The sequence below is a fragment of the Lissotriton helveticus genome, chromosome 1_1 (genome assembly GCF_964261635.1).
Source record: "Lissotriton helveticus chromosome 1_1, aLisHel1.1, whole genome shotgun sequence".
NCBI lineage: Eukaryota > Metazoa > Chordata > Amphibia > Caudata > Salamandridae > Lissotriton > Lissotriton helveticus.
In genome coordinates this window covers 211,129,997-211,151,785 of record NC_136057.1, presented here as the reverse complement: position 1 = coordinate 211,151,785, position 21,789 = coordinate 211,129,997, and the positions used below count along the sequence as shown (strand labels likewise).

The 21,789-nt window shown below is 43.3% G+C and overlaps 1 protein-coding gene and 1 long non-coding RNA gene across 2 annotated transcripts in view; one reads left to right on the top strand and one right to left on the bottom strand.

Annotated features, from left to right (window-relative positions):
• The window catches only part of AKR1A1 (aldo-keto reductase family 1 member A1), a 776,593-nt gene that overhangs the window by 64,572 nt on the left and 690,232 nt on the right, over positions 1–21,789 (top strand). The gene's annotated exons all lie outside the window — the stretch shown is intronic.
• LOC144786088 (uncharacterized) overlaps positions 20,088–21,789 on the bottom strand; it is a 33,470-nt gene continuing 31,768 nt past the window's right edge. The window contains exons 2-3 of the long non-coding RNA XR_013602084.1: positions 20,510–20,587; positions 20,088–20,169 (exon numbers count right to left, since the gene is read on the bottom strand). This is a non-coding gene — a long non-coding RNA (uncharacterized LOC144786088). The remainder of the gene's footprint in view (positions 20,170–20,509; positions 20,588–21,789) is intronic.

The window sequence follows — 21,789 nt, the reverse complement described above, 5'->3', positions numbered from 1 at the left end:
CAAGAAGAAACAGTGCACTAAAGAAAAACAGACATTAGAGCTTCTCCACCTACATACATACATAGGATATAGAACCGTGTCCCTATATTAGTCACGAGGCAGTGTCCCTATATTAGTCACGAGGCAGTGTCCCTATATCAGTCACGAGGCAGTATACTTCTTCAATTTAGTAAAGAGTTGAAGTCACAACTCTTCAATAGAGGTAGGTGAGCCACTGAAATCTTGAGCCAGGTTCAAGCCTGAAACCAAGTTCTGGGTCAGCTCGACATTCTGTTGGAACGTCGAGTCCATAATGAGCCAAGCTTTCATATGGCTTCTGGCTGCCTTTCTCTTTCAACGAAGGATGTGGCGTTACAGTAAGAGCTGCAGAGTGTGAAACTGGGGAACCAGATTTGAGTTTAGGCATCGGAACAACATCCTGTGAATCTGGGCAAATCACTAAATCTATCCATATTATAAACAATATATGTGACATTGTGTAATTAACTGGTCATCATGTAAAATGTTTCAACAGCTGCAGAAAAATGCACCAAGAGGTAAAAACAAAGCACCAAAGACAAAAAGATATCCATTTACTGGGAGATTAGGATAAAATAATACCAGAAAACCTGTACAAATTTTGGCTTCCCGCTTAAATTCAGTGATCTTACATAGCATGTAGAGCATCGCACAGTGCTTGTAGACCATGGCTTAGGCGTGCACAGCTTGCAAAGAGATGTACAGCATGACACAGGGCTTAGGCGGTACACAGCTGGCACAGGGATGCTGAGGTTAGTTTAGGATGTGCTGAGTGTGGCACAGCGCTTGTAGACCATGGCTTAGGCTAGCACAGGAGTGCACAGCATGACACAGGTCCTGCAGACCAAGACTTAGGCGGTACACAGCTGGCACAGGGATGCAGAGGTTAGTTTCAGATGTGCTTAGCATGGCGCAGCATGCAGAGCATGGCACAGCGCTTGTAGACCATGGCTTAGGCGGGCAAAGGGATGCACAGCATGACACAGGGCCTGCAGACCAAGGCTTAGGCGTTACACAGCTGGCACAGGGATGCAGAGGCTAGTTTAGAATGTGATGAGCGTAGCACAGTGCTTGTAGAACATGGCTTACGCAAGCACAGCTGGCACAGGGATCCATAGCATGACATAGGGCCTGCAGACCAAGGCTTAGGCGGTACACAGGTGGCACAGGGATGCAGAGGCTAGTTTAGGATGTGTTGAGCATGGTACAGCGTGCAGAGCATGGCACAGTACTTGTAGACCATGGCTTAGGCGAGCACAGCTGTCACAGGGATGCACAGCATGACACAGGGTCTGCAGACCAAGGCTTAGGCGATACACAGCTGTCACAGGGATGCAGAGGTTAGTTTATAATGTGCTGAGCTTGGCACAGGACCTACAGACCATAGATTAGGGGTGCACAGTTGGCACAGGGATGCAGAGCCTGCTTAAGGACGTCTTGTGCGTGGCACAGCATAGCATCGGGCCTGCAGACCATGGCTGAGGTGGTACACAGCTTTATAGAGCATGATTCAGGACATGTCGAGCGTGACACATGCCTGCAGATCCTGACAATGAATGTGCTCAGCGCTGCACAGGCCGCAGATCTTGGGTGAGAGTGCAGGAGTGCAGAGACACTGTGGGTGGGGGAATCAACACCACCACACTGGAGCATCGTGTTTCAGTACCATAATACTGTGGGCTCCTTAATGTTAAGGTACCTCAATTCAAAAGATGTGTGCATATAAACTATAGAAAACTGGCCGAACATATCTGCATTATGTATTGGAGCGCCTTACATGAGCACCAGTTACTTCACAGAAGGACACCTTTGTGGTCAGCGATACAATAGTGCTGCACCTAAAATAAATTCACACGTGTTTCTTTCTTAAAAATCGGTTCCAATCAAGCTTTCTATGCAAATTCGTACAATGAATAGTTTTTGCACTTTAATGTGCACGAAGTACCGTCAGCCCGATGCGATTACTCATTTAACGCAGCTGTAGCAGCGAAGTATTCGGACTCCAAAATACAACTTCCGGTGCATACATGATCAAGTTGCTCAATAATGAAGAGGCCATCTTGTAACGGAGAGCAGTGTAGGCATATTTCATTAGATCGGAAAATGTTGCTTTACATCAGTGCAAATATCTGACCCTGTGATATAGTTTAGTCTATATACATATAATTTAAAATATAACTGTTAACAGGGAAGGGGGAAATCTTGGTGTCTGGATGGGAGTTATATTTTTTTACTATTTATTTTACAATGCTACATAAGTATAAAAATGTTTGTTACCGCGTCGTAGGACATCCCCTTTTACTCATAGGATTCCTTTGCAACTGTTTTCAAGGATTCCAAAACCTAACAAGCACCTACGAGGACACGGACAGCGGGAGGGGGGGGTGGGAAAGGAACAGACAGCGGGAGGGGGCCGGGAAAGACACGGAGAGCGGGAGGGGGGGCGGGAACGGCAAGGCACTCACCTGGACTTCCAGTGGGATATAAAGGGAAAAAATGTACCATTGTTTAGTGCTCTCTTTGAAATCAGACGTTAAAGAAGCAGAGTTAGGATCCGGCGGGAAATAATCAATTACCTGAACCAATGACCTGTCACAGGAGTACACGCTAAATAACGTAAACATTGACGTAAATATTGCATGCCCCAAATCTTTGGCAAATCAAACAAAAACAAGGAAGGCACGGGCAGCAACTGAACGAAAAAGACTGCAGCCCATGTTTAAACAAGGAAAGGCACGGACAGCGGGAGGGGGGCGGGAAAGACAGGGACAGCGGGAAGGGGGGCGGGAACGGCAGGGCACTCACCTGGACTTCCAGTGGGACACGGACAGCGGGGGGGGGGGGGGGGACGGGCACAAGGACAGGGGGAGGGGGGCGGGAAGGCAAGAAAAACAAAGCACTCACCTGTACTTCTTTCGGCGGCCGTGGTCAAATGACGAAAACAAACCCATTAAAAAAAAAAACTAAACTCCGCCCACCGCCGCGATGACGACATCGCAGAGGCGGAGAGCGAAAAAAACGCGGGAACGCCCATCTGGTCCGGCCATGAAGGACAGATCTCTGTTCCAATGGCTAGCCTCCATATATGGAGCTAGCCAATGGAACAGAGGGCGGGACTAAGCCCTACACTGTAGGGACATAAGATTTCTCCTGGGCGGAGCTAGGAGCTCCGACGTCAGACGAAACCTAAAAATGAGTCATAGAATAATAAAAATAAAAATTTGATGGATATATAAATGTAGTAGACTGTGGTTTCCAAACTTCTCTCTTTTAGTTCTACCAAATGGAGAAAAAACAAAGAATCACAAACTGCAAAAGAGGGCTCACCGGTAGTAATGATGAAAGTTCAATTTCATTTATAAAATGGAACAAAAGTAGAATATGAAATAACGGAGGAAAACGCAGCGTGACACCCCCGAGAGGTAATTGTGGTGGTTGCTAAGCAAAGACAACAGCTTCAAAATAGAGGCACGTATAGTGCTTGATTGTGTGATACGCAATGTAACGTGAGGGAGGAGATGCCAGTAACCATAGAGAAGAACGTAAAGGCAGGAGAGGAGAGCCCGTATCCATGGAGATGTGCGCTAAGAACTCTTCAACGTGACAATCCAGAAAAACGTAGAGGCAGGGTCGCCAGTATCCTTGGAGACGTAGGAGTTTGGAGGATGTAGTCACTCGGAACTCTTTGGAGACCGGAGATTCTCTAGAAAGATGCCGTCATCAGGAATCCCATGGGCGAATGAATCCAAGCAGTAACGGTGCAAACCTGTAATTTGAAAAATGCAAGTCCACAAAAACCATAAAATCCAATTGGGATGGAGATGGAAGCGATGTACTAAATTCCAGGAAGGACCTTCAAACCGAGAGGGAATAGTTACCCATGTATATCTTCTTGATGTCCAGCGGCGTAAGCGAAGAAGAAAATGAGAAAGAAAAAAAAAGAAATCCAAAAAGGTGCACATGTAAATCCGTGTGGTGGTGCTGTCGTATCCCATCCTCGTCACCAAAATTGTTATGTAATACTCGCAGTCCAGATAGGTAGAAACTAGTAATTATTCATATAAGTGCAGCACCACCAGTGAACATCCAGCTCCATCTATTCCAACCTCCAACTCCCCTACGACAACACGGCACGGACCCAAGACTCTAGAACAGCGATAGAATCTAACTAGCGTCCGTGCCAATAGCATAGTTACCAACATAACATTCTCTCTGTTTATTTATGGTGCATGTTGCATCATTCATTATTCTTGGTTGCCTAGCATATTGGAATGTTGGTCTTCTGGAAGTTGCAGGTTGAGTCAGTTGTATCCTGGTGGCTGATGATGGGAGTTGCTTTGTGAGGGTCCTTGGTGCTGACTTCCAATCCATGAGAATAAATCTACTCTTCCTACCTTATCCTCTGCGTGGCAGTGACCAAAATCCCATTTTTAACGGTTGGTCAGTAGAAACAGAAATCATCTTTGTTGGGGCTCAGAAACTACTCTGATTCCGACAAAGTAAGGCATCAAGACAGCTGCTGAGTCAAATACAGTTGTTCCACTGCTGCTACTGCACCTCTGCATTGCCTTTAAAACTGTTCAACAACACTCACTTCTAGAGAGCTAAAATACTGAGAAATACAGGGCCGTCCCGCATTGGATAGCATTCTTCCTTTAACTGATACCTTAACATTTCACAACTTTGCACCTATCCTTTCTACAGTCCCTCAAGGAGCCACCCATCCCTTCTTTTCTTTATTGTGTACTTTAGCCTTCTATATGACCTTAAAATCAATTTCAAGCTCAACTGCTCCAGTTACGGTGATGACACCCATATTGTACTAATATAGGTGTCACTAAAATAGGGTGCAGGAACTGTTAGAGCACCTGTGTGTATATGTATATATATATATCTTTTCTGCAATATATGGCATTTCCCACTGGTGACTTGACCTTGGCTGGACGCACTGTTAGGAGGTGCCGTAATTTCCCTAGTCTGGGCCAATACTACATCAATCGGTTTTGTACATATAATACCTCTGTCAAATTTTTCCTCAAATACATTTCCCTCAAAGGGTACACGCTCCCTTTCACGTAGTTCTCGCCCATCTAAACAATGCAAACTGTATAAACACTTTGAAGCCCCTCTCTGCCTGATCCACTAACTACAAACAATACAGACTGGCCCCTGTGAGACAACTCCTCAACCTATATATAGACTCATATTTCAGTAGCTTTCAAGGACTATATTAGTTGCCTGCGACTAGACGTATTACCTGTAATAAAATATGCCTCACACTTTGAGTTATCCATTGTACTGGATCACTCTTTTTCAGCATAACTTTCTTACCTGCCACCAGTGTAAATCAATTTGCTCTAGATTGACCATCCCATCACTCTCAGAAATATTGCATAAGTGGGAGATCCTTCTCAGTTCATACAGCCAACCTGTGGAACTCAATATCTGCCAGAATGAAAATAATGCACAACCCCCTTAAATTCATCTCCCTAAGCACACAGGGCAACATGTATCAATATTAGGACAGCAATTACCTAAATTGCGATTTTCTGGATGAGTATCATTTATATGATTCCTATGAGGTCACAATTCGACCTATCTCATTTATATTATTGAGGTAGGTCGCAATTTGAGACCTCTTGGGAATTGCTAAAATCATGAGGATGTGGCCTGCTTGGGTCAGTAGACCACCATGTCTATGACTGCTTTTAAATAAAGCAATATTATTTTTCTAAATGGAGCCCATTCTCCTCGAAAGAAAATGGGTTGTGTTTAAAAGAAAAAAAAGAAAAGTTTTCTTTTAATTTTTTAAGAGTAGGCAGTGGTCTGTGGGACCACTGCCTGCTCTTAAAAAACGTTCTCGCCACCATTCCTAAAGGGGAAGAGGTCCCTTTGGGACCCCTTCCCATTTGCGAATGGCTTATCATCAGATTGAATCTGGTGGTAAACTGCGAATGTTTTGCGACTGGTACCTGGCCGCAAAACGTTCATACATACCACTGCAATTTGGTATTAGGAAGAGACGCCCAAAACACTCCCCTTTCTATTCACGACTCGCAAATGAATTTTGTGATTTGGGAACAAGTTACTGAATTTTAAAATAGAGGTTGGTTCATTGGAAAATACTTTTTTGTGTTCACAATTGCCCTGTTTGCGATCACAAAATAGCTTCATACATGTGGCCAATATCTTTTAGGAAGCAGACCGCTCCTATCTCTTCTCACACTTTGCGCAACACAGCTACCACTTCACCATACCAGGTTTAGAGCAAGCAAACCAAACCTCTTGCACCTCACCTAGTAACTATAACCAACAACGTATCAATCGTGCACTTAAAAAATAATCTCCATTAACCTGATGTGAATCAGTGTACTGGAAAGCCTTGTAAGGTCTGTGAGGCCCTATTTAAAATTGCAGTACAGTGCGTTTGACATGTTATTTTTATGTCTAATGTAAACAAAGTTACATATTTGCATAATTATTTGTGGTTGCATTTATTAGAGTTATGTTTACTGCCTTTCCACTTCATCCACTTGATCTGAAACATTCAGGAGGACTTTACACCCCCTTTGTGAGCTGATTTCTCAGTTATTTTTTAACTGAATGTTAATCCAAAATTAACTTCCAGATAAGGACCCTATACATTCTATTGCTAATGTGTCACTGTGAAGTGTAAGGCAGTTGTTTTTTTCAAGACCATTTTCTCAAAAAGATATGTGTTGAATTGGAAACAGGTGAACAAAATTGGGGGGCAGATTTAAAAGCTCCTTGAGACACTTTTTCGCCGATGTTGTGTTACTTTTTGTGATTCAGCGGCGGCGTAAACAATGTGACGCATCTAGGGAGATGAATCACCTTGTAAATCCCTGCGTCACATTATACCTGCATCAGGTATAATGTGTGCAGGGTAGGCAGACCCACATGGGAAAACCTTGTGGAAGTGACGCAGTGAAATCTACAAGACTTCACTGCACCACTTCTAGGACGCCACTGCGTCAAAACCCTAAGCCTGCTTGGAGTAGGCGTGAGGGGTGACGCAGTATATTAACAATAGGCCTCCACATGCATTGATGGAGTTGTGTCGTGCTTGCGCCACAACTCAAACAATGCGTGACTTTTGCACCGTGCGTCAGAATTCCTGAAGCATCTGTCAATCCTTGCGCCATGGTACTCCATATTGTAAATACTGCGCATCCATGATGGCACAAGGGCTTTGCATGTAGGCGCAGGAAAACTAACGAATCTATACAGATGCAACAGTTTCTTGTAAATAAGCCCCTTTGTATTTTGAATCCCAACTAAATTTACGAATGTGGTTATTTAGAATGAAATCTTTTAACTTTAATCTCTAAATGACCATCAGAATATCAGTCTACGTATCAAAATAATTAGTAACAGTCCTCGCCATAAACAAAATGTCTGTTTGTGATAATATATGTTCACCCCTCCCGGCCCCCAAATAGTTAATAATCACAGATATTGAACTGGCTTAGCCTTTTCTCAGAGTTCGCGAAAACATAACCTTTTGCAACTCTGTTTGCTTTTAGCAAGGTTGAGGCAGTATTTGTGGGAGAGTGCGTGCAATCCTTTTAAACTCTTTTGAGTCAAAACAAAAGTAACAAAGAGTGGTAAATTGTGGTCTTTGGGGTTTGTACTCTGAAATATCAAGTACAAGAATATTGTGACACACTACTGTTGTAGCCAAAATATCGAAAAGTGAGTGCACAGAGGGTTCACTATTCTTAACTCCACAGTAATGTTACATGCTGAAACTATCTAAATATAATACATGGGAACCTGCAGTCCCTGTAGAGAAGCTTGCCCTACTGTCCTTCTTACATTCGATATGACGTTTCTAGTCACCTGTAATAAATTCATCAGCTAGATGCTCAGTTGCAATAACCTATTACAGCTGAGTTGTGAGCTCATGATGCTTCCTGCTGCAGCCAAAGTGAAAGGCAGGTCACTGAGCATAATTACTGCTACAGCTTTGACAACATAACAAACAACTGCATTTCCTTCTTCAGATCTGGTTTTCTAAAATGAACAGTGGGCAACAGGCAGGAGCAAATGATGGCAAGATCATGTTTATTTTTTCCCACAGGCCATTACAGGAAAGATGGAATTTCTACGCCACTATGCATTCTGGGCTCCAATATTTGTAACCTTGCATACATAAAAATAATTTTGGTGATGGATGTTACTAACCTCTTTTCAACTCCTTCCCCCCCCCCCCCCCCCCCCCCGCCCCATCTCCCAGGGAACTATCATAGAATAAATACCAGCCCTTGTGTTTTCGCTCCAAACCTGGCCATACTATTCATGGATTTCCCAGAAACAACCTATATCCTCTCCACAAGTAACCCCTTTCACACAGACATTTGCTTGTGGAGACAATACATCGACAATATATTTCTTATTTGGCATGATACAGAAGACTTCTTAAAACAATGTGTGCTTTGGCTCCACAGCAATTGTCAGGGCTTGAATTTCACTCTCTCTTTTGATAAAAATACCATTTCCTTTCTTGACCTCACCATTCAACATCATAAAGGTGAACTTATTACAAGCCTATACAGGTAACCCCCTAAGCGTAATACACTTCTCAGGTATGAAAGTAACCATACTCGTGCACTTCGTGACTCTTTACCCTACTCTCAATTTTTGAAGACCGACACAATTGTACTCTAAAGGAAGACTATTTTCGTGAGGCATCGTTCCTTTCCTACAAACGTTTAGCCAATGGTTATCCTCGCAGACTTGTACGTACCTCATTAAAAACAGCCTGGTATTGCCCTAGGGAATGTTATCTCCCAAACCGAAGTCTACACAAAACCGACATGTGTCACAACTTTTTCACCAGTTTCGCACACAGTGCGCAAATGCATTATGAAACACTGGCGGATCCTTAATGCAGGTAGTCTGACAATTGACTGTCCACTCTTTGCCTTCCTCATCAGTAAGAATACAAAAGATCACTTGGTTAGAGCCGCACTCCCGGCTACAAAACAAACAGGTACACTAAATGAATACTGGGGGTTGGAACCCCTAATTGGATATGCCAAATGTGGCACCTGCAGTGTTTGCAAATTCACTACTGAGGGCAAATAATTCACTTTCAATAACACTAAGGTTGAATCCAAGCAATTTTCTAATTGTAATACATGCAATGTAATCTATGCTACTGTATGCCCATGCAACCAGATCTATATTGGACAAACCACGCAAAAAGCGCAAATTCGGATCTGTCAGCACCGCAGCCGAATCCGCTGTAAAACACCAAATGCCCCAATTGTTTATGTGCAGGAATGGACACCTTCCTGTACATGAACAATCATTCCCTGCAACGCCGGCACCATTGCACTATGGTGCATGGGCGCCTGCATTGTGACAGGCAGCTAAATTTGGCACCAGCGCTAGGGGAAATGCAGGATGTGCCGTATTATTTTAAATACAGTGCATTTCTGCATTTTTAGATTGGTGGATTGCAGAGTTACCAAGTGTAGCGTAACACAGCACTCCGCCATTCTGTTGTGAATATGCCCATTGTTCTCTAGTTGGAGCAGGAAGTGCTCTCTCATTGGACAGGTTAGTGCCTCCCTGTTTGTGCAGTTAATGTCACCCCTTTAGTGAAGCCTCCTAACTGAAGGTGTCAATGTCTACTTTTGGAGCAGTCAGTGCCTCAGACTGGAAGTAGTGCTGCATGGTTGGAAAAGTCAGAACCCTCTAGGTGAAGCAGAGGGTGCCCTGCAGTTGAAGGAAGCAGACAGTTCCCACAGGTTGGAGCTATAAGTAGCTCCTGAATGGGGCAATCAGAGTTCCTGATTTAGAACAGTCTGAGGCCCCTGGCTAGAGCAGACTGTGCCCCCTGACTGAAGCAATCAGTGCCTCTGAGCGGAAGCAGTATTGCACGGTTGGAGCAATCAGTCATCCAGGATGTCTCAGTCAGTACCCCCAGATAGAACTAACTATCCCCCTTGGTTAGAGGAGACATTGTTCCATGGTTGGAACCAACAGTGGCTCCTGAAAGAAGCAGCATCTGTTCCTTAGTTGGAACAGTAAAGACCCTTTGGCTGGAGTAGCCAACGTCTCCATGTAAGAAAATGGGTTATTGTTTGAGGGGTGCAAGCGCTTCTCTAGAAAGTACCCACATCCTTGTCAGCGTGAACCACAAAAGTCATTAAACAATCCTGTTCTTACCCCTCCTGTTGTAAGACGAAACAGGAGTGTGACCCATAAACCAATCGGGATTGGGGTTCAGAAGTTTAAAGGAAAAACAACATCCCAACAGGTATGAATAGAACGGCAATTTATATTGCATGCACAAGGCATTACAACAATCAGGGAAAGGAGACGCATATACACAAAGGTTCAAGTTACAAAAATGATCTTTAGTCTCTTAATATTCAATTCATATCAAGACAATTTCATGCCACAGAGAATATGTGCAGCACATAAATGGACAATTCAAATGACAACCGATAAAACTTTGTGCTTAAAATATACAAGTGATAAGTGGCGACGCAAGTGAAGTAGGTGAACAGCGATAAACGGCGCAAAGTGAGCAAAGTGAAATACATACACAGTGATTAGCTCAACAAGTGACCAACAGTCAATCACTTTATGTAATATAATTCGCAATTTTTAGTTAAAGACATAACAGGATGCGCCAGTAAATTGCGCTGTGGAGTCGACGACGTTTCGGTCCATATCAAATGCAGACCATCATCAGGACTGGGTTGTCTCGTTTGGAGTGCTTTAGGCTGAAAGCGCTCGAGTCCTCCTACGAGGAATTGGCACGGCAAAAAAATGCACCTATGAGTACTTGATCTTCTAGGGCAGTCACAAGAAAATTACTGGGCCGTGATGTCGGGTGGACCGGGGGACCTAATTAGATACAGGAGCCTCTCACGTAATGAATACGTGTATACGTATTCATTACGTGAGAGGCTCTTGTATCTAATTAGGTTCCCCGGCGCATCCTGTTATGTCTTTAACTAAAAATTGCGAATTATATTACATAAAGTGATTGACTGTTGGTCACTTGTTGAGCTAATCACTGTGTATATATTTCACTTTGCTCACTTTGCGCCGTTTATCGCTGTTCACCTACTTCACTTGCGTCGCCACTTATCACTTGTATATTTTGAGCACCAAGTTTTATCGGTTGTCATTTGAATTGTCCATTTATGTGCTGTACATATTCTCTGTGGCATGAAATTGTCTTGATATGAATTGAATATTAAGAGACTAAATATCATTTTTGTAACTTGAACCTTTGTGTATATGCGTCTCCTTTCCCTGATTGTTGTAATGCCTTGTGCATGCAATATAAATTGCCGTTCTATTCATACCTGTTGGGATATTGTTTTTCCTTTAAACTTACCCCTCCTGTAGCATGGCACAGAAGCAGTCAGGCTTAACTTAGAGGCAATGTGTAATGTATTTATGCACCACACAAACAGTAATAAAGTGAACACAAGAAAAATCCTACACCAATTTAGAAACAACAGAGTAAAAACTAATAAATAAAAGAACACTAAAATTAATTCAACCCAATCAGTAGAACCCGAGATATAAATCTAATTTGTGTGTGTGTGATAATAGCACCTAAAAGATCAACGTCGCAAAAGTTCCGGTCGACCACGATGGAGCACAGTTCGGATATTTGAAGAAAAGTTCCAGAGAAGGTTAAGTTCAGCGGGGCAAGGCAGCCAACAGTGTCTGAGGACAAAGTCTGGTTCAAGATTGCAGGCTTTGTCACTTTTTTGGAAGTCGAATTTCTCCAGTGGGACAAAGCTGCAGGCTGTAGCGATGGGGGCTCCCCGACTTTTTGGGAAGTCAAAAATCTCCAGCGGGACAAAGCTGCAGGCTGTAGCAGACAAAAGCTCCCCAAGGCCAGAAGCCCTTTCAATGAGGACCCCTGAACAGGACTTGCTGCTGTGCAGAAGAACTTTGCAGGAGCTACCATGAAGTCAGGCCAACTAGTGATGCAGCGCAGGCGGATCGGTGAGCAGGAAGATACCAGTCACCTGTCGTTTCTCAGACCACTTTTTAGTCAAAACATTTTTACGTCCCGTTTCAGAATTTTTAAAAAAAAAGAACATTTATTGAGGTTTTAAGTACATCAGGGCTTGGAAAACCCTTGCATGAATATTTTGTCATTGGTACAACTAATGTAACATCACCCCTTAAAGCCTGCACAGAGAAAACACCATCATCCCGAACTCTGCCCCTCCCAGACAGCACCAGCTTTATGCATCTAGCAGACATGAAGTCCCTATTATCCCTCAGTCCTATACGACTGTACCTCCATCTCAATAATGGCTTTGGTAGACCGTGTGGGGGCAACATAATGCCTTGATAATTTTCACAGAGCTTCTAGATTTTACCATGCTTTTGGGGCAACCTCTTGTCTGGTAGACTACGATCTCCATCCCCATGTTCCTATCCCAGGCCGTTTTCCACCCTCCCACCGACAGCGAAGATGCCACCTTCCAGTGCTGAGCGATGTCTCATTTAGCTAGTGTTCGCCTCAAGAACAAAAGATGTTGTTTGTAACGGTTCCCTCCAATCCCTTCTGTGCTATGAAAAAAGACCAGTTTGGGCTCCAGGGGGGCTGGGGGGGTCTCCCAAAACAACACCTGAGTCAGGTAAGAGGTCACCTTGTGCCAGAAAGGCTGTAGTGCGGTACAACTCCAGACCATGTATATGAAGGTCCCCTCCAATACATCACAGCTAAGGCACAAGGGCGGTTATTACTCCCATTCACCATAGGCGGTGTCTGGTATAGTAGGCCCTGTGCAAATATTTGAATTGGATCCAGCAGTAGCGTGATGATATAGCGGCACCGCGGAGGGTCGCCAGGATCTCAGTCCAGTCATCATCATTTAGATCGTTAATGTCGCCCTTGCAGGCTGCTCTTAGTGTTAACAGGGTCGGGTGGATATGTGCTATTAAGGTCTGGTATATTTGTTGAATCCTGTGGAAACTCAGATCCCCCAATGGCAATCTACCCTCCAATGGACTGAACTCCGGAAAATCCTCCAGACCCGAAGATATGGGGACAGGGCATGTCTGAACTGCAGATACTTGTAGAATTGGCCGCAGTTGAGCAGACATTCATCTTGGAGTTGTTGAAAGGACTTCAGACACTGATCCTTTCATAACATCTCCCAATGTAGACAGGCCGATGAGGTCCCATTCCCGATCCCCTATAGTGCAGCTACATGGCTCAGAACAGTTCCATGCCAGAGTGGAGTTTCCTTATTCAATCTACCCCACCAGCCTAATCGTCTACCATTCTGCCTCCACATTTGAATAACCACCCTGGCCGCCCGTGGCAACGCTCTATTCCCGCCCAACTATAAAGAAAAATCGAGGATCGATTTGGTGCCCATAGCTCATCCATCCATGGCATAGGCAGGGTCAATTTGATCACTGTACCACTACTCGTTAATAATATTATGGAGCTGAGAAGCCGCATAGTAGGAATATCTATCTGCAGCCGCAATCCCTCCGAGAAAAGGTGGACTGTACGCAGGTGCGGAGAGCCACGTGAATCGCGCCTCCCTCTCAAAGGAAATGATTTAGGACTGAGTTCATTTACCGAACCACGAGTAAGGGATATAGTATGGGCAGTTTTCAAGCAGGTACAGTAATTGCTGTAAGGATACCATTTTGAAAAATGTGGAACGACCTAACAGCGGCCAGGGTAAGGGGGTTCCACCCTTTTACCTCTTCTTGAACTTGTGATAGTAAGGGGCCCATAATATGTTGCCAGGACATAGCCTGGTCAGGGAAGTTATAGACTCCCAAGTATTGAAAGCCCTCAGTGGCCTGGGTCAGTTGTGATCCCCACACCGTACTACCCCTGGAACCGCAGACCAGAAAAAGTGTTGTCTTCATTGGGTTCATGTAGAGCCCAGAAGTCTCCCTGAAGACCCAAGATCTGGAGTATTGGTGGGCCAGAGAACGCCAGGTCAGTATGAAAAAAAGGACATCATCAGCGTATAATGCGATCCTGTTGGATATCTTGGCAGACCAACCAAAGCGACACACCAGGGGGTGGTGCCACATCCATATAGCCAGTGGTTCCACAGCGAGCGCAAATAACAGTGGGGACAGTGGGCACTCCTGTCTAGTGCCTCCGTGTAAGGGAAACTGATCAGACTGTGCGCCCGCTACTCGGACTGTCGCCAACAAGTCCATGTATAACAGGCGGATATACGCGAGGAACCGTTGTTCCAGATTTATGTCCTCCAACAGTATAAATAAGTACTAACAGCTAATCAAATCAAAGGCTTTGTCGATGTCGGCTAATAAGAGGGTTGCTGGCTTTCCCAGTTCGGGCACCTTTGCCAATACATTGAGAACAGATCTAATATTGTGGCATAAAGCCTGCCTGTTCTGGATGAATCAGTTCGGGTATATGCGGAAGAAGGAGATTGGCCAATACTTTACTTATCAATTTAACTTCAATAGAGGTGTTGGCCTAACGGCTAGGGCAGTCGACCTCGAATCTGGGGAACCGTGTTCGAGTCTCGGCAATGACGCTGAACATCCTGTGATTCTGGGCAAATCACTTACTCTCCCCGTGCCTAACAAAAATGAATATGTCCTCATATAATGCAACCGGAAAGCGCTCTGATACCGGAAACCGGGTCAAGTTTGCGCTATATAAAACTCTGTAAAAAAAAATAGTGAAATTTGCAGTTACTAAGACAGTTCCTCAGAGGGTCGACCAGGATTGTGGAAGTCTGCTATTTCAGCATGTCACCAGTATGGGCGGAAGTACCAACATGTTGGAAGCCTCCTGCAGTGCCTTCAGAAAGTGTGTCCCCAACTGGGGCATGTGGGCCTTCAAAAACGTGCACAGAAATCCATTAGGTCCTGAAGCCTGGCCCGAGCAGAGACTCACCAGTGCCCTGTCAGATCCTCTACAGTGATCCGTTCGTCTACCTGTTTGCGTGCTGAGTCTGATACAGGTCAACAATCTGACCGTGAGTTAGGAGTCTCAAAATATTCTGTGAATGCCTGGGCTACTTTCTGAGGACTGGACTGCATAATGGAGCACCTGTACCAGCGCTGGTGTCTGTACGACCTGACATAAGAGATGCATCCTTTTACTAGATTTGTCACCTCATTGATATATCCGATTCTGTTCTGCCTGCCATGCCATCTAGGCCTCATCTAAAAGCAGTTGCTGCAATTGCTGCTGTGAAAAAAACAGCCTATGTCAGGCCAGCACCCACCACCTCCCCTGACCTCGCCTTCCAAGACTTGCAGCTGGGTCTCTAGTTCTGCCACTTTCTCGGTTTTACGGAGATGCTCCCCGGTGCAAAAACTAATGCCTAATGCCCACCACTGTATTGTGGGTTTCAGGGGTTCCCGGAGAACCACCCTGGAGGGAGCCGTTGCAGCATTAACTGAGAGGTCTTTGGTAACTGACCATTGAAGTGTGGCCCTGTAAGCTGGATTGTATAGGAGCAAGGGTGACATACCCCATCGAAATGGGGGTTTGTGGGGACCAATTACCAACACAAGGGTCACTGGATAGTGGTATGACAACCCTTGTGGCAAAATTGTGACCACTGAGACCCTGGAGATATAGGGGCTAGGAAGAAAGAGGAAATCCAGCCTCGAGAAGGACCCGTGGACCGCAGAGAAAAAGGCATAGCCAGACTCCACGGGATGGTAAGCCCTCCATGCATCTGTTCATCCCAAAGAGAACATTAGAAGGTGTAGTCTAGATTCCCCGGAGCTCTGGGCAGCCCCCAATGCAACATCCCTGTCACCAGGGTGTACCTCCCACCCGGATCTGTTCATATTCTAGTAAGCCTATAGGGAACCCTGCGGTAGATGAGAATTGCTGTGCCCCGCGATGCCCGCACAAACCCTGACTGCAAAGTCTGATCAAGCCCAAATTGCACCAGGCACTGCACTTTTGTACCCATCTTGTGGGTTTCTTGGAGCAGTAGTATGTTGGTCTCAAGCCTCTTGGCCTGCCGTAGGATTGCCTGCATTTGATTTTGTTGAGAATAAACCTTACATTCCATGTCATGACGCGGACCTTGCCAGTCTGAGCCCCAAAAGTAGGTGCAGCTATGTATGTTCAAGAGGGAAACCATGCAGAGCCAGGATTTCTGTGAGTTGTAGTGTTTCTGTGCCTGGGTCCTGTGAAAAACAACAACAAACCCTCATAGGTAACACACCCCTCCCCCACCCCAATACCTCAGCAAACAAGATGTATCTGTTGCAGAGGGTGTGTCCCAGGGGCCTTAGGGTAAGCCCATGCCAATGGAGCCCTGAACTAAGAACTACCCTAAACATGAGTCTCTGAAAGCTTCAGGAACACACTTCCAGTGAGGCAGTCAGGCCTGGAAGTCCCACGTGTGTGAACCAGTTCAGAATTATGGCCCAAGCATAGAGCCAAAGGCCAAGGCCTGGACCCATCTGGGGCCAGCACCGCAATCCAAACCTGAATCCATGTTATGGGCCTTCCCTCTGTGTCTGAGGCCGTCAATGCAAGCAGTGTCAGTGCTTCGATGCGGACTTCATTGAGCGATTCCACTGGTCACTTTGGGAGGAGTCGGATTCCAACAGGAGCGGTGTATGCAGTCGAAGGCGTATGGTCTTCTCTGTCGATGTAAAGACAGCCCCAGGTAAATCGAAGAGCATGGACAGCGACTTGTATAGGGACCTCATACATGCAGGGTATAACAGCATGTATTGGATATTCAATTCCCGTAGTCTCTTCTTCGTCTCCACAAAGGATTGGCACTATTGCTGAACTAGCTCAGTGTAATCCGGGAAAATTATAATGGTGTGCGAATCATGAGTCAGCTTATCCTGACCCCGGGAGAATTTGAGAATAGCATTCCTGTCCAAATAATTCAGCAATTTAGCAATCACTGGTCAGGGTCTGGCACCCGGGCGTGGTGGCTTCTTCAGAAGAGCTCGGTGGACCCGCTCAAATTACAAAGCTAGGAGACAGAAAATACTCTGGCATGATAGTTTTCAGCCATCGCAACAGAAACACCTTCAACGACGCACCTTCGCACCCCTCGGGGAACACAACAAAGCGCAGGTTATTGCAACAACCTTTTTTTTAACATACATCTGAGAGGCAACTATAAGAGCGAATAATAAGTAAGAGCCAAATGCATTTGCAAAAAGATGAATGGAGAGGTGTTGTCCTTGATTTGTTTATTCCTTTATTCGATTTTCATTATGTAGTTTAAGACATAAAACCTAGCGTAGCCAACACGTTTTCGTCCATGTATGAGCTTCTTCAGGCCTGCAATATACACAAACATCATTTGCATTACTAATTTAATTTTAGCAAATCGTCATTTACAAAAATTATTTCATTGTGAGATTGGATTGCGAAACTAAGTACAAGCAAAAAAGGGAAATATATACATGTTAATAGTTTTTAAAACTTTCTATTTTTCAAATTTTATATAATAAAGATAACATTTATACACACATTAATCTATGTACATTGTTGCTTCAAATAAGCGCACACAAAAAGTGGGAGGATTGTGTACAAGAGCTCGAACAAATATAAGCAACATTACAAAACCACAATTCTACAATTCGAACAAAGCACATTCTCAACATGAGTTGAGTTTGCCCAGATACTACAGATATTGTTTTGTATAAGCAAGGACTCAAATCACAGTAATTCCCTGTCCAGATCACTGCTACAGTCTCTAATTGACTATCATCCCATTTTTCAAGAACGTTGGTAAGTATGATTCACTTACCATCTAGACAGAAATGTAGAAAACCTTCTTAGCTACTTCTAGTGAGAGATGTCCATTGTGGGGGCTTTAGATCCTATTCAATCAATTCTGCGAAGCAACAGAAAGATAGTATCAGTAGGGGATAAATATTCTCTATATCCTGTTTCAGGATATGTGTAAGGCCATTAAGCCAAAAGGCCTTTTTGCTGGATTGGGTCAAATTCTTTGTCAGTACTGAAAGTATTCATATCAGCACTAGACAATTATATAGTACCAGTGCACTGTGTGTAGTTACACATGCAATACATATAATTTCCTCTGTGACGACTAAGATGGTTATCACTGGCTAGTTTAAAAATAATCACATCTGTCTTTACGTTTTCAAAATGGATACCGTTACAATATACGGCGACAAGTCTACATACTTTGGTGGCTTGTAGTAATGGTGCACAATTCTTATTAAGTTTTGAAGTTAACGACGTGTACTAGATGGAAATTTGGAGAAGGAAAGGAAAACACAGGAGCAGTGTGGAAGGTAGAAATAAAACGAAGGAGAAGAGCAGGCAGAAGAAGAAGCAAGGAGAAGGGAAACAGACATGATCATTTACTCCTACAATATCAATCCATTTTGGAATATCACACAATTGTGTACCCAGTAACTCATCTTAAATAGCCTGACTCATTTGGATTTCTTTATATGACATCTAAGTTGTCAAAACAGTAGTTGTAAATCTATCTTATGGATTAATGCAGTGCGGTTGAGGCAATTGGTCACGGCGACTACGCTGTGGCACCGAAACTCTCTATCATGAGGCATTAAAATAATTTCAATCATACTACATGTATACTCTAAAAAGTTATTTCAGTACGCAAATATTTTCTAACCATACACATTAGCCAAAGTGTTTGCATCACTTTACATAGATAGTTAATAATGCGCTGACTTTCTATGCAAAAACTTGATGTAAAAGTGCCTATGCCCGAGTTAAACCTGCCTATTGCATTCTATTCAGTTTCAGCCAACTGCTCCAGTGAGCATTGTTTGTTCACCTACCTAGCCCCAAGGTTCATATTACCGGAGTTCCCAAATTACCTGTGTTCGGGTTAAGCGAGTCGGTGCATCCAGTTTTGTCATCTGATGAGAAAGAGTAAAGACGCCATAACTAAAAGTTATTGCTATATATGTATAAAGTTGCATAAGCAACTAGACCGTCACATCCAATTGTACGTACCTTTCGTGCACGTACACCAGTTTCCGCCGAACGTGATGCCTGCGGCGCATTATGGGGAAAGCTCCCCTACTTTATTAATGGTAATATGTTGCATCCTGACAACTAAACCGCTAACTTACATCCAAGCCTACAATGACCCTCACAAATCAACATCTGTGAGTAAAATTGTAGGAGAGTAGGGTCTGCTTCCTATGGTCACCCCCACTTTTTGCTGTGATTTTTTGTTTGTTCGACTTTAGTGTGACTGTGGGCATGCTAATCAGACCCACAGCCCAGCTGTTCTCTCTCTAAATCGATACCATGTACTTTAGGTACATTCCTGATTGGGTATTGGGTCGCCCTTGTGAGCTCCTGTATAGTGTACCATAGGTAACCAGGGCATAGGTGCATCCAAGGCCTACCAGGGGTGCAGCATGTATTATGCCACCCCTGGCTGGCCATCCAAACTGACACCACAGGCTGATCACTCAGCTTGGGTAAGGTGGTGTAATCACCCCTTACTTAGATATAGTATATCTATATCTACCTTATATATAGATACATAGTAACCTATAAGTCACTCCTATGGCAGGCCTTAACAATCCTGGAGGCAGAATGCTTGGTTTTATGTGAGAGGGTGCCCTAGCATGAGCTGAGCCCCTCTGCAGCTTTCGGAACCATGTCCTTATAGCTCAACAGGAGAGGGTAGTAGTGTCCAAAATGGAGAAGTTCGCAACATTCAATAGAAAATATGTTACATAGTACAAATAAGTAAATACGTGTTATAAATAGAAACAGTTAGATAGTGTACAATGGGTGCTCAAGAAACTCAAGGCACCTACTACCTAAAGGTGCTATATCGGTGCACACAAATGTACAACCGGAGCTAATGCTACAACGAGGTGAGGTTCTAATTACAGCACACCAAAAATTATTTTAAATTATTTCAGTCTTTATGTGCGTATTGCACAAATGAAAACTAGAACTACTATCACCAGTAAAGTTTAGAAGACAACACAAGATTCACACAGCAAAAGGGTAAATAATGGTCCAATATAGAGTCAAAAAGAGGTCCTCTTCAGATAGCGTTATTTTTGTTATTTTTCTTTATTCAAATTTCATAAAAACAGGTTCTCCCAGCATAAACATCGCCAACACGTGTTTCGTCTCCCACAGAGACTTCATCAAGGCTGGAATAATTAAATAATACATATATATTACAATCCATACATCAAAAAGTATTATATATAAACAGTACAAAAACATTATATACACAATATACAAAGAAACAGGAATAATGTTCATAACAAGTTAATACATAAATAGTATCCACCAATGAACATGTATAAGAGACAATAAATATATATACAACATCCTAATAAAGGGAGATAACATTTGATAAGGATTTATACTCCTGACAAAGATACATCAGACATAGGTAAGTCACACATCTATTAAAGGGTCCTATGTAATGCAGCATAACTAAAACCTAACTAAATAATTGTCATACATATAAATCAAAACACCCACCATAGATAATAGTAGGAAGGCGTTTAGTGATCCGCTCATGAAGTGAGGACACAACGTTATATGTTTATAGTGGGCTACCTGGAAGGACAAGAAATGGGAGTCAATATCGCAAATAGGTATCAGACACAAAAACCGGAATCAATAAAAGGATTTTATAGGCAAGGAGACTATCAACAATTAGAAGCCGTTTATACAAAATAAAAGATAATACGCAATTGAAGGATGTTCCACAATATGGAATGAAACAGAATCTAAAGTCGAATGAAACAATGTATCGCACAGGCACTCAGTTATTATATATGAATCTAAGAAAAAAGGGTATTGCAAGACCACAGATATACATAAACAAAGCCAATATTTACACAAAATGGTAGTGAGACAGAGTAACTCACCCCAGAAATAGAGAATAGGATAAAACACAAGACTGAATTCACTTCGACATGAGGGTCAGCATATTATTCTTGGCAAACAAGTCATCATTAATTATTGAGAAGATGTATCTGAGTATAAAAGCAGAATGAATATAGACATTCTATTATTTGTTATTGCTAAATTATCCGTCCAAGGCCTGAAAGAAAATTTAAAGGTGACATGATACAATGTCATAAAATATGTGGAAACACACATTCCATACATGATATACAAATCTGTGTACTAGGACGATGTTTATATAACATAGAGCAATAATACGTATTACCCAGATTGAAACGATTGTGTATATAAATAGCATAAGAGACCCACGCTCTATGCTCAATATAGGAGCTAAAGAACAGATCCTATTAGGATATTATGTGAAGTGAGAAAAGTTAAGTCCAAATAAGTTATGAATAGTACCAAAAATTGATGTAAACATTTAGTTCTCAGCAAATAAGAAAAGGAGCTTATTATCAAGACTAGAAAATTTAGGCACACACGACTATCATCCCTGGATGAATATCCAATGCAACAAGAATAAATACAAAGTCGGAATCAGTTCCCGAACAAGTTACTGATATTGAATGTAGTAACATTAACATGGCTGCCGATTCAAGAAAGAACAATTTAATATAAGTGCTGCATGCCAGATAGAACAATAAATGGCCCTAAACACCTTATTATGTATAAATAGTGAAGTAATGGCTCACCATGGGCGAAAATGAATATGAATTGCGGCTATCAAAGTCCAGAGTTATAGGAAGGATCCCATAACATAAATCACACAGTTTCCAAGGTGAGCAAGTAAGTTTGGACGAACTCCCAGAAGGGTAAAAGAAGTCCGCGTTCGCAACCTTGATAAGTTG